Source organism: Diabrotica undecimpunctata, chromosome 1 (assembly GCF_040954645.1).
Source record: "Diabrotica undecimpunctata isolate CICGRU chromosome 1, icDiaUnde3, whole genome shotgun sequence".
NCBI classification, from domain to species: domain Eukaryota; kingdom Metazoa; phylum Arthropoda; class Insecta; order Coleoptera; family Chrysomelidae; genus Diabrotica; species Diabrotica undecimpunctata.
Window position 1 is genome coordinate 204,624,504 of NC_092803.1, and position 14,544 is coordinate 204,639,047.

General features: G+C 33.9%; 1 long non-coding RNA gene across 1 annotated transcript; it reads right to left on the reverse strand.

Annotated features, from left to right (window-relative positions):
• Positions 1-566: 566 nt before the first annotated feature.
• LOC140442184 (uncharacterized) lies at positions 567-4,974 on the reverse strand. Its single transcript, XR_011951063.1, has 2 exons — positions 4,875-4,974; positions 567-935 (listed from the first exon to the last, which is right to left on the reverse strand). It is a non-coding gene; the product is annotated as an uncharacterized lncRNA (long non-coding RNA).
• Positions 4,975-14,544: the final 9,570 nt, after the last annotated feature.

The window sequence follows — 14,544 nt, forward strand, 5'->3', positions numbered from 1 at the left end:
AATGATTTTGACCCATTTTCAATGATCTTTCTAAGATTTCTGTGCTCTTCTACATTTTTTTACGTTTACTAATGTTTTCTACTCGTTTTATAAGCTTTTTCATGCGTTTGAAGCTATTTTAAAACTTTTAAGGCATATTTGATTTATTTTCAACTTTTTATTGATTTTTGGAGCTTTCTTAACACTTCTTGGACGCTTGTTTAATGTTATTGTTGATTTTTCATGTTTTTGGCGCTTTTCAATATTTTACAGTTTTCTTTTTAACCCTTTTCGATGCCACATCTGCACTTTTAGCGTTTTTTACCACATTTTTCATGCTTGTGATATTTAATGACTGTTTAACAAACAAAATACATTATAATAACATGAGATGATAAGTATAGACTGTAAATTGGATGTTCTAAGACTACCCATTATGTATCCCAAGCTGATCTTGAAGTATATTAGCCGTAAGGTGGAGCATCAGTATACAAAAGAATGATACTACACCTTTCTGGAACATTCATTCTTAAGAAAGTCGATACTAGTGCTGTTACAGTGTGTGGGACAGTAATACTACCAGAAATAAAGAAAACATTTTTATTACAACCATTTTATGAAGGATAAAACGAAAAAATATATCAAATATTCTAATTTAAATTAGAAAATACTAATGACTACACAGCAGGATACCACAATAAAAACGTTTATTAAAAATCAGGTGTTCATCCAATTGATTATTTGTAAGCAATGTTTCCATAAAACTCATACCCATTTCTATTGAACCGCCAATGAGGCGGGCGTATTTGACTAGTACCTATTTTGGGAGCTTCACGTAAAAACGATCTGGTCACGTGATCTGTAGTTTCCATGACGATTTCTTCGATGAAAATTCGAATATTTTCACTTAAATTGCGGATATCTGTACAACGAAATGGTTTTATCCTTTTGGGCATCTAAAAGTAAACAGTTTGTCATACAATTAATAATATTAATAGTGTTGTAGGGTCTGTTTAAATATTAAAAAGAATAAATAAATAAATAAATAAATATCAAAAAATTACTAAAAGCGCAGTTCTTAAAAAGATACTAAAAGTAGGCAACTCTATAAACATTTGCGAAGTACATGACTTATACATTTTTTTAATTAAATCTTCAGTTCTACTTTTACCTAAGCGTCATATTTTTTATAGATCTTGGCTAAATGACATTACGACATTGTCAAAATACTTTATAAGGAAATAATAGCAATCTTTGACGGAATGGATAAAGGAATAAAAAAAACGTAAAAATTCGTAGTGGATATTGAACGTAAAGAAGAAAAAAAAATAAGAAATATTAGAAAATGTCCAAAAGAGTACAGTTTTACAGTGCGGTAGGATATATATATATATATATATATATATATATATATATATATATATATATATATATATATATATATATATATATATATATATATATATATATATATATATATATATATATAACAATTTTGTATTTTTTTCCCTCAGTTAATGGCACTGGCAAAGCCAAAAGGTCAGTCATGTTTTCTCATAGTTTTATCATCCATTGTTTACATTATATACATATTAAATTGGGATACAATAATTTTAATATGTTAGTAAATGCCTAAAGATTTTGGTTACTTACAATTTAATATCGAATCAAATCTTTATTCATCGTAAAATTTTTCTTTTGGTTTGCCTTAGGTTGTAGCCCCACGTAGGGCACCAAAGCAAAGAAATGTATAATAAGATAACTACTGGCATACCAGTGCTTTCAAAAATAATTTTTCAACTTTAAAGGTAAGCTCATCATATGTAAATGTAGCAGTTTCTTCCAATTTTTTGGTATTTGTAACTTCATTTTGATGTGAACGTTTTTTAAATGACTAAGGAATTCGTTGTTTTCATTAGCTGTAGAAATAGTGTTAACAGTAGAAACTATTTTTTCTAAGCAGTTGGTTTTATTGTGATTTCGTAGAAATGGCATTAATTACATACAATGTATTTTAAAGGAAATACTATATAGTGTTTTAGTTTATATAAACCTTATACCAATAAAAGTTGTGTTTGCCAAACATGTAGGTACTTGCAACATAAAATTCTAATAAGAAATAAACAATGGAATTCTTTTTAAGGATGAAAAACAAATAATCATAAACTATTTTTCTTCGTTCTGTCTTGAAATCTTATTTGGAACAAAAATTTTTAATTGCAGGGAGCTAGAGTTACTGTAAATCTTTGGAAAAACTTTGTTAGAGAGGCCAAATTTTGTTAGAACCTTAAAACGATCTATTCGTTATATTAAACCACTAGAAAATTCTTGATTATCTATGTTTCTAGGAGCAAAAGGTTGCCCAACAATAGCCAAGCTGAAAAGGGTACAGTAACTTTTGGTGATTAGAAGAAAAATGTTAATATACTCTACAGCAACTCTAGAAACTACGTGAATCTTACTACTCTACAATATTACATAATTAAACAAAAAAATGAAAATTAAGTCTGATTAATCAATAATTAGAACAGTGCTGGGGAATTTAGAACTCTTGAAGGTCATTCACGTGAAAGACCTCCAGAAAATTCATAAACATCACCAATCAGAGCAAAACTACAGAATATAGTTTTGGAATATCATCGATTAACCATGAGAGATTTAGTAGGTGCACTAGGAATCTTATTAGGCAGTTTGAGCAATATTTTGTCTGTAGCTGTGAGTTTTAGAAAGCAACATACATAATGAATGCCACATTTTCTCACAATGGAACAACAATAAATTCTAAAGCTACTTTTTCAGCAGCATTTAGACTGTTTGAAAAGGATAAAAAGGATTTTATCATAAATCAAAATAAGAGGCTAAAAATCGCTACGGATCCGAAGCATATAATTTTTGCAGGTGTTTATACCTCTAAATTGATAAAACAGAAAACAGTAAGCTGAGAATATTATTAGAACTTTAGCGGACCAGTTGAATGTAAAAAAGCGTGATAACAGTCGTAGTTTGCGGAAGAAAAAAATATTGCAACAATGCTATAATACCCATCTTGTTCGCCAGAGTTAGCTCCATCTGACTCCATTCTTCACATCTCAATAAATTCATGAAAGGGAACATCTAGATAGTGATTTCTGTTCGATTCGAATCTCACCATTTCTCTATACATATGGCATGGTTTTCGAGTCATTAGAAGAACTTTGTGAGACTCGAAGTAAAAACAATGAAAAGCATAAAGTCTTTTGACTTCATGTTTTTTTTTACCCGATAAGTATGTAGTTCAAGCAAGTACATCTTCCCACATTGCACATTAAACTAGGATTAATGCAATATTTTGTAAAGGAGATGGATAAAGGTGATCCAGGTTTCATCTATCTAAAGAACAAATTCTCTAAAATTAGTGAAGTCAAAATAAAAGTCTTATAAAGCAAGCACTACTGGAATTCTTGGCAATCCAAAGCCGATAAAAATACACCTTCTGGATTTACACTTATTGCTTATTCCCCGAAGATCTCGGCGTTGTAAGTAACGAAAATCGCGAGTAATTCCGCCAGGTTATTTCTACATTAGAAAAACGTTACTGAGGAATCAAACATTAGGAGAGCCTTCAATGAACTACGACTGTCTAGAAGATACTCGTCAAAGCAGGTGTTCATCGATGGTGCGAGATTTCAACGACCTGACGTCACAAGGAGTCTACGTACCGCTTTCGAGATAATATCAAGGATAAAGTTCCAGAACGACTGAAGCGCCTGTGTATAGAGATAAATTAAATTGTAGGAGTTAGTCTAATAAATATATTTGTAGCGTTCAGTAAATAAATATTATATATTAATTGTGGTTTTAGTATCAGTACTAAACAACTGTAAGTAAATTAAAATAAGTGAAGATTATAAATAAAAAATAAAATAAACGTTTGACTACATTAGAAAAACGTTACCGAGGAAAATGGACAAATATGTTTGCCAATTACTGCTGGTGCTGGATACTAGAAGGGATTTACTAATGCCAAATTCCGCAGAATATCGATTAAAGCGCATTTTGATTTGTAGGTTTTAAACATGTAAATATGTATAATAAATATATTCAAAAAAAGTTCTTCAAATCTGAAATTAGATGATGCTATTCCGTAACAAACAGCCATTGTAATTAAAGTAATATACTTACAAGCAATTCAATTTTATCGACCGATGACGTGGCAGGTAAGAAGGTACTTCAAGGGGGAGCAGGGTATTTCAACAACAGCACAGTAGCGCACCTAGAATTTTCCTGTGGGGGGGGGGGGGGTTTGGTTCGGCACCCAAATTTTTTTTATGCTACCTCTATTTTGAGTCTTTAAAATTTGTGAGTAACAGTGTCGGAATAGTGCCTTGGGGGCATGGAAGGGAGTTTAACCCCCAAAACCCTCTGGGTGCGCCACTGCGACAGCAGGAAGAGCAGAGTGGAACAAAAATGCGTGCGCGTCATTGTAACCGTACATAGGTACAGCTGCCGTGTAAATACAATAATTTCTTAATTTTTATTTGATTTTTTCAACGCGACGGTCTATGACGGTCAAGGATTTACAAGACATCTGTAAGTCCTACTATAGCACACACAATACCAAAAAATTATTTGCGAATAATTTAGAAACGAGTGTTTTAAGAATCGTAGGTACATAGCGGAATCAATGATATTTTAAAATGTTGCTGAGAAAACGTAATTACGGGTAACCCAAAGCTTTTATAGATTAACATAGCGATGGAATATTCAAAAATCAAACAAAAAAGCTGAGGGTAAATAATTGTAAATGCCTGTAAAAAACTACACGAAAATTACACTATAGAAAAAGTGCCAGTAAACTCGTCGCCTCAGATCTTTTAATAACAAAATGGAAATCAGCAATACCTATCACTACTTACTTTTAAATAGCCGCAAAATACGTTTATGTACTCGCAAATGAAGAATCAGTAGAAGAACCGGTGGTTTTTCACGAACTGACTCATACTCATTCTATTAAATTTCATGAATAACGAAAAAAACTATCGAACGTTTCGTACAAGGTCAATGTCAGTGGTAATTTAGATTGATATTTACGAGGGATCCTTCGAAAGATCACGAACATAGACGCAGAAAAATTAGAACGACGTACACAATTGTAGAGAGCAGTTATTTATATAGTACTTAAATATTCATATATCATATAAGTATATTTACGTAGTCAGCGGATTATGCGAAATCTTTAGAGTGGTTAGTCTGCGACGTTAACGTCTCGGGGAACAAACAGGAAAGTGAAAAAAAGGAGAAGTAGAGTTTGTATCCAGGGGACACACTTCGTCAGTGACTCACGAAGTGGCCTTTTGTGTCGTGAATAGAATACCTAGAGAACAGGTACGACGGTTCTCTACTACTTTATGACAGTCGACTCTCGATAATTTGGCATTCGTTAATGTAAATCGCTTGATAATATCAAGAATAAAATCAATATTAATTGGTCCCCTAGGTAATTTGGCGAAGGTGAAGTAATGATATCTTGCTCGAGGATATTCGATAATTTTAATAAGTTATTCAGTAAGTCGATAACTCAAGATATAGAGAAGAAACAATTAAGGTGGTATGGGCATGTTCAACGGATGCCAGCATCAAGACTCCCCAAAAAAGTAATAGAATGGCAACCGATAGGTCGACGGAAAAGAGGAAGACCCAGATTAGAATGGCAACACGGCGTAAACAAGTCCATGAGCGAAAGAAATTTAACAACAAACGACTGCGAAGATAGGAAGAGATGGTGTTTAGGTATCGGACAACGTCGAAAGACGTTCTAAACCGATGTATATATTCAGTAAGTCGAATAATCCTTACTGTCTATAATTTGAAATGTTTGTTTACAAATACATGTACATTTGTACCAATGACTTTAAACACTCAGTAAATATACAACTTCGAGGAAAACTGGTAAAAACTCAAAAATAACATAATTAACTCAGTAACAAAATCACGTGGAGAGAGGAAAGTAACGAATACTAATATATCAAAAAAGAAAACCTCATGGTTTAGAGAGGAAGTAAGAACAAAATGTGAAGAAAAGAAGAAAGCCTTTTTACAATATAGAACACAATAAACACAACAGGGATACAACCAGTATAAATAAATTAGAAATGAAACGAATACTTTAGACAAGTAAAAAACAGATGAAACACGACTACTCATCATCATCATAAGTGGCTCGACAATCCGTTGTGGATCTTGGCCTGCTCACAAAGCAGTCGCCACTCCTGTCGATTCTTGGCAACTTCCCTCTTCTGGCCCTTAGAATCTGTAGATCTTCTTCCACATCATTAATCCATCTTCTTCGTGGTCGCCCTCTACTTCTTGTGCCCTCTGGTTTTGAAAATGTTAATCTCTTCGTGTATTCGCGATCTGACATCCTAGCAATGTGTCCAGCCTATCTAAGTCGCTGCACTTTCGATTTTCACAATAATCGACTAAGTCGATTTTCACAATATCTGGATCAGCGTAAAACTGATATAGTTCAAAGTTGTATCTTCGACGTCATAGCCCATCTTCATTTACGCCCCCAAAAATCTCTCAAATTTTTTTTTTCCCAAGAAGAATATTTCTCTCAAAAATAGCAAGAAGTCTTTCATCATTTTGAGATAAGGTCCACGTTTTAACCCCATATATCAAAACCAGCCCCATTTATATTTTTATTTTTTAAATGTTTCTGGCGACCGTGAACAGTTCTGTTTGGTATTGCTATACGTCTTTTTATTTCGTCCCTTGTTGTGTTTGTTGCGTTTACTAGCGATCCAAGATATGTGAATTCTTTGACTTGCTCAAAGATATAGTTGTTAATTTGAAATCTCTGTTGGATATTTCGGGGGTGTTTAGAAACCAACATATATTTGGTTTTTTCCTCGTTTACCACAAGTCCTAATTCACTTGCCGCGCCCGCAAGCCTTGTAAAACACTGCACCATGTCTCTCATATTTCTGCCCACTATAACTATATCTTTAGACTTAAGGAAAAGAACAGGTATCAGTGATGTCGTCGAACGTATAGCCAAGCTGAAATGGAATTGGGCAGGTCACATAGCGAGACTGAAAGACACAAGATGGACCAGAAAACTAATTGACTGGCGCCCACGAGAAGACAAACGCAGCAGAGGACGACTACCAACACGCTGGATGGACGACATTAGACGAATATCCAACAAATGGCAACAAGAAGCACAGAACCGTGAAGAGTGGCGAAAAATGGGAGAGACCTATGTCCAGCAGTGGACAGAAGAAGTTGCATGATGATGATGATAATGATAACTATATCGTCAGCGAATGCGAGAATTTTGCGAGATCTATTAAAAATAATTCCATTCACTCTAATATTTTGTCTGATTGGGCAATATTAAAGAGGAGACACGCCAGCGCGTCCCATGTCTTAGACCATTATTAATGTTAGAGAACGTAGAGTTTTCTCCTTCAATTCTATTATTACTACCTAATGTTTGTATTTTGAGAACGATTTCCGAAGTGGAAATTGAAACCTCAATAAACGTACTTTAACCTTTAATTGTGGCTTATTCCCATTTACATAGTAATTACTTTTAGAAATTTATTGTCTACTATTAATCACGTATTTACAAGTTAAAAATATGGTAATAAATAAATCTCTATTATATCCTACAATATATTGGAGAGAATGACTAACTCCCAAAAACAAGATCTGACACCGTGAGCTATTGAAGAATATTTTGTTATTTATTTGAAACAAATAAATAACAAAGAAAAGTAACGACGGTTTAGATGAGAACGGATCGATCAACACTCTTTACATCGAGGAGCAAGAAGTGACTAATCAACACTTAGACACAGAACAGGTCTGTATCAGATCAATACTCTTAGGGTACGTCCAACATAAACGCTAGTAAAAGCTGGTAGTCAGATTCAGATTTTCTGACTCAGACTGTCTGACTTCGAGCGGCGGCTAGGATATGGCCATTATAAATGTTGGTTTTTCGCGCCGATGGTGTCGAGCGTTGACCGATCAGTGTAACATGGAACTTACGAGAAAACAGGTTGCAGCTCTTTTGTTGTTAGTGACAATGTTAAAATCAATCAGAAAGGAAATAGGAAAAGGGAAGTATAATCGCTTTTTTCCGCAATTACTTGCCGACGAATACCGATTTTTCGAATATTTCAGAATGAATTCGCATACCTTTTATTTTATTTTGTCAAACATTGAACACAAAGAACTGGTTGAATTACCACAAAACCTCTATTCTGCCAGAAGAGAGATGTCAAAAATGTTTGTATTTTGAGAACGATTTCCGAAGTGGAAATTGAAACGTCAATAAACGTATTTTAACGTTTAATTGTGGCTTATTCCCATTTAAATAGTAATTAATTTAAAATGCCACAAGGAAATAGCTTCAGAACAATATAGTAGATCAAGTTACATTATGAGTCATCCTCTCCAATTTCTTGTCGAGGTATAACTTACTCTGTGCCACGTTGCCAAGTGATATATGTATATCTATTAAAATGTAATTAAATATGCATCCCATATAAGGAAGGACATGCTTAAGGATGTTTATTTTTGTTCATAGTAAACTCATATATCCTGGCTAGAGTTTACTAAACTCGAAATCAATTAACGCATCTATTATTTGTTTAGTTAGATTATAACTTAAGACAGCACATCCCGGACATGTAATTACAACCATCGAAAAATGAATTTCAAAACTGTTATCTGATCGATCGCTCCGAAGATAAGCGGAGTGTATGTTAGTGGGCAAGGGGTACCCTAATTAAAAGCAGAAAAAGTGTGGGATGAGTCTATATCTGGGAGAGATAAGAAAGCAGAAGGAACGGCAAGACATCGGGTCGAATGACAGCTCCCAGACGGACCTCATTACCGTAGCAGAAGTGGATCAAGATATAATCGGAACCCACCAGTAAGCTATATGCCTATCAATTGCTTTTGGTTCGTTGGATCATTTGAAAATATACAGGGTACAATATTAAATATTCACGTATGGAACAGTTGTATAATAACAATAAAATTAAACATTAAGTTTTTCAAGTTTTCTATTCTAAATATATATTCGTCAACATTGATTGGTGATTAACATTTTTAGCATTATTGAGGTAAGTAACTATATATATATATATATATATATATATATATATATATCTATATATATATATATATATATATATATATATATATATATATATATATATATATATATATATATACATATATTTAATACAATACCTGTAGAACTAAAAATACCAGCTCGTGTAATATTCAGCTACGAAATATTCTAATACATACAGAGCAACACACAGAGAATACAATACATAGAACTTTGTAAGGCAATAGGGAAAAGTATTAAGGAAGACATAAGAAAATACAATGAACGACTGGTAGAAAATGCAATCGAAAGTAGGAAAAACTATATGAAAACAAGAAAAATATTAATCATTGGGAAGAAGCAAATCGTTGCTTTAACAAACGAAATACCAGAATTACAGACAGAAATGAAATAATACAACTTGTGACTAAATTCTACAGCGAACTATACAAAGCTCGTGATACACTTGAAGAATTAATCAGTAACCAAGAAGATGTACTAAAAGTCCTTCTGGAAGAAGTAGAATTGACAATTACAAAAATTAAAGACGGTAAAGCAGCTGGAATAGATGATAAAACCTTGAAAATCTTAGCGGGTATATTTACTAACTGCCTAAGATCGAGATGCATACCAGACCACGGGAATACGGCAAACATAATTCTCATCTCTAATTACAAGATATTTATCTTGAGATCTTCAACAACAGATTAACAAACGCATTACATGCTGCACAGCCGAGAAGGCAAGCTGGCTTCAGAAGTGGATTCAGTACCATGGATCATATTCATACACTTCGAGAACTAATGAGTAGAATTAAAGAATATGAAAGAATAAAGAATATGATTTCGAGAAGACTTTCAATTCTATTCGCGAGAAACCGTAAAGTGGGCGACGCCTGGTGGTAGATTTCAAAAGCATCCACTTCGGGAAAACCTTGAAATTGTCATTAATTTGTATACATATTAGCGACCGGTTTATATTGTAATTAACAATTACTTCGACTTCAAAAAACTATTGCAGTGTTCCTCAATGTTCATCCTATTATAATTCACAAACAAAATTCCATACATAAAAGTTTGGCAATGCATTTTGCGAATTGGCAAATCTATAACCAAGTACATGACTGTGTGCAGTTTACATTTTACTGAGAACGATTAGGTACTTTCCAAGTAAGTGTTGATTAAAATATTATTTATGTTTTAATATATTTATATTTAATTTACTTTATAGTAACACCTGAAACTAAATTGAGAAGACTGAAGAAAGATGCTGTTCTATCAGCTAAATTGCCCCAAAGGTCTTATGAAGTTATTGGTAAAAAACGTAAGGCGTAATTTACAAAATATAATTTGGCCAGCTCCAAAAACTGCCTCATCCTCAACTAAAGATCTCTGTCGACCTTGCAACCACAAAAATAATTGAGACAATGTAAATCTTACTTTCCGTGTTTCAGACATACTGTAAAAAAACAAACATTTAATTTTATTTTTATTCAGGTTTGGGAGTCAATTGCCGTATGTATCCAACTTTTACTTTGGCAAAACACACGTGTAAATGATTTATATTAAACGTTTTATAGCTTCGAGATCAAATGACAAAATTATTTGTTTTCCCGAAGTTATCGTCCATCTTTAAAATCTTAAGCGCCCCCTGTCGGAATTGGCTATCGCGAATATATCCCAAGGCAGTAATAGAAGCTTTGACCAACCAAGGCATTGACAAACCGTACATAGAAACTTTAGCAAATATATATAGACAAACAAAAGCTAAGGTAAAAATTTATGGAAAACACTCCAGAATTTCCCACTACCAGAGGAGCCCGACAAGGAGACGCAATATCACCAAAGCTCTTCACTGCAACTCTAGAAAATATATTTAGCAAAATGAACTGGCAGAATAAAGGAATATCCATTGATAGAGCCATCTAAGATTTACAGAAGACATCGTACTGATTGTTAATAATTCTGCAGAACTATAAGAACTTAAAATCGACCTAAATGCAGCTAGCAAAGAAGTTGGCCTAAAAATGAACGTGACAAAAACAAAAACCATGTATAACGAGCTAGTGGATGTCCAAGATGTGATAATAAACAACACTGCACTTGAGACAGTAGACGAGTATGTATACCTGGGACAATTAATATATAAATATGGCTCTTTACTTCCAGAAATCAACAGAAGAAGGAAACTGGCTTGGTCATCTTTTGGTAAAAATGCAGTTATATTCAAATCAGAGATGCCAATTCACCGGAAGAAAAAAGTGTACACTACCAATCATGACATACGGCTGCGAAACTTGGACACAAAGAAAGAGATAATATCGAAACTCAAAGTCACTCAAAGGTCAATGGAGCGATGCATGCCAGGTATAATAAAGAGAGATCGAAAACGAATAGAATGAATCAGACAGAAAATCAAGGTTACTGATGGCATCATCTTATTTTCCTTCTTCCTTCTTGTATGTAGGCTTTAAAGCCTGTTTCTCCTTCAATATTAGCCGCCTAAATTGTTTAAATTATTACACTATCTTTTTCTTGGTCTGCCAATACTTCTTCGTCCATTTGGTGACTTATCTCGTGCTACTTCCCTATCCTCTGCCATTCTACTGTGTTCGTTCCACTCCTGATTTCGTCACCCATGCATTTATGTCTTCTATATTGCATGCTCTTCTTATGTTTTCGCTTCTCTCCCTATCCAACAGACTTTTCCATGATATTTGTCAAAGTATTTTCATCTCTGTTGTTTCTAGTAGTCGTCTCGTTTTAGATGTGTCAGGTCTAATCTCCGTCGTGTATGTTAACATAGGTCTAATTGCTGCTTTCTAGATTCTTGTTCTTGTGTGTTTGTGTGTTGTCTTAGGCGTTTGTTCTTTCAGACTGTGGTACTGATGTAATCAATAGAATTAAATCTTTAAAATGGCAGTGGGCGGGACATTTAGCGAGTAGAACTGACAATAGGTGGTCCACTAGAATTACACTGTGGTATCCAAGAGGCGTCAAAAGACCAAGAAGAGGTCCAAATTTAAGATGGAACTATGATATAAGGAAAAAAGCCACAAGAACATGGCACAGAAAAGCGAATTATAATCGGTGGCTACACCATAATCGGTAGAATATGCTGAGGATGATGATGATGATGATATATAGTATACAGAGTGAACCAAAAATCTGGAAACGCCTAATCGTCTTAATAAATTTTTTTAATAAATTTATATACAACTAAATTTGAACATAAAAGTTTACTACATTGCTAAATTAATTTTCATGTATCCAGTGTGGATTTACCTCACTCCCATACCTTAAATTTTGGCAATTTACATTTTCACACAGTGTAAATATTATTTCTTCGGAAAAACCTATCTTGTTAACGAAGTTCTCGTCAGTTACAATTTTATTCATCATTACCTTACTAAACTGTTATTTGCTTCTCGTCTACATGTGTAATATACACACTGGTTACTTATTTCATTTTAATTTGATTGATTCTTCAAGATTTAAAATAGTAAAAGATAGAAAAATATTGATTGTTCAATTATTTATAAGATTTAATATAATAAAAAATGTTTATTGAATGAAAAATAGTAATGAATAATGTTTGCTAAACGTCATTTTATTAAACCCCTGTAGGAGTTCCTTTACAAAAATCTTGAATTTATATTTAAAAATTATAATAAAAATAAGGATCATTAATTGAGATAAATGCTATTGCTTCAGTTGGACTAAACATTAGTTTTTAACAAAATTTCATTGGAATCGGTTTAGTGGTTTTGGATATTAGCGTATAGAAACGAGGCACCAGTTTTTTATATACAGTGCTAGTCAAAAGTCCGTTTCCCCCTCGTATCTTTTGAACGGTTATTGTTATAATAGTGAAATTTGGAGGGAGGTAATAAACAGACGCAAGCTTCTTAACTAGTCATAACAGGTGACGTAATGGTGACAGATGACGTTACAGCGTCACTGTGACAGATAATTTTAAATGGGACCTTATGGCAAGTGATACTTCGTTTGAAAGGTATTGAAATCAGTCATAATAATTTTGAAATGAAATATGATTTCATTTCAAAATATGATGATAATATGAAAAATAATAAAATGAAATATGAAGATTGGATTAAAATTGAATCCATTTGTTACAGAAAAATGGAAAATGAACTAGAAAGGAACACTGAACGCCAGAAAAACAAATACGAACGCTTAACCAAACATAAGGAGGTAGAATCAAAACAAAACACAGAAAGAACAGTGGTCAATCTTTCAGATAAAGTTTTAACTTCAGCTGAAACATCATTGTTAGCCAAAGGGGGAAATTTTGCGATTGTGCCTAAAGTTATACCCAAAGAAGACATCATCGCTAATATAGAGTCTGCGATCCGCAACTTACCAATCGAAGCAGCTGAAGAAATAAGGACAGAATCAGCAAGAATTTTGCATAAAGCTAAGACACCGAAAAATAATTTGAGCCACCAAGAAATACGTGCCATAAAATCGTTAAACGCAGACAAAGATGTTGTAATTTTACCAGCAGACAAGGGAAACGCCACGATCGTAATGAAGACAGCCGACTACAAAACGAAAATACAAAATCTTCTAGATCCTGCGGTTTATAAGAAACTTAAAAAAGATCCCACAGCAGTCACCCTACGGAGAATCAACAGACTTATTAAATCTTCGTCCATACCAGAGGAGATAAAGCCAAGAATATGCAACAGCGAAGCAGTCCCACCACGCTTGTATGGCTTGCCGAAAATACACAAAGACGATGTACCTCTCCGCCCTATTGTGAGCTCCATAGGATCTCCGTCTTACAGCCTTGCAAAACATCTGGCCGATATTTTACAACCACATATAGGAAAAAACGATGCCTTTGTAAAAGACTCCGCCCATTTTATTGAGAAGATCAAAGGAATAACTTTGCAGGAATCTGACATTCTTGTTAGTTTTGATGTGGTTTCCCTATTTACAAGAGTCCCCCTAGAAGACGTTCTGAATTTAATTGAGGGACTAGTTTCCAAGGATATGGTGGAATTATACCGTATTTGCCTAACTACCACATACTTTTCATGGGAAGACCAAATTTATGAACAGATGGATGGAGTAGCAATGGGAAGCCCACTAAGCCCGGTCGTAGCCAACCTTTTCATGGAGCATTTAGAGAAGAAGATAATGGACTCAGCATACAAGCCTAGGGTATGGTTCAGATACGTTGATGACACCTTTGTGATTTGGGGTCACGGAGCAGAAAAACTAAACGATTTCCTGGCTTATATAAATACACTACATCCAAATATTCAATTTACGATGGAAACAGAAAAAGCTCAACAACTAGCGTTCCTGGATGTATTAGTAAATCGAAAGGAAGGTCACTTAGGACATAAAGTGTATCGAAAACCTACACACACAGACAGATACCTAAACAGGAACTCAAATCATCATCCTAGCCAAAAACAAGGTATC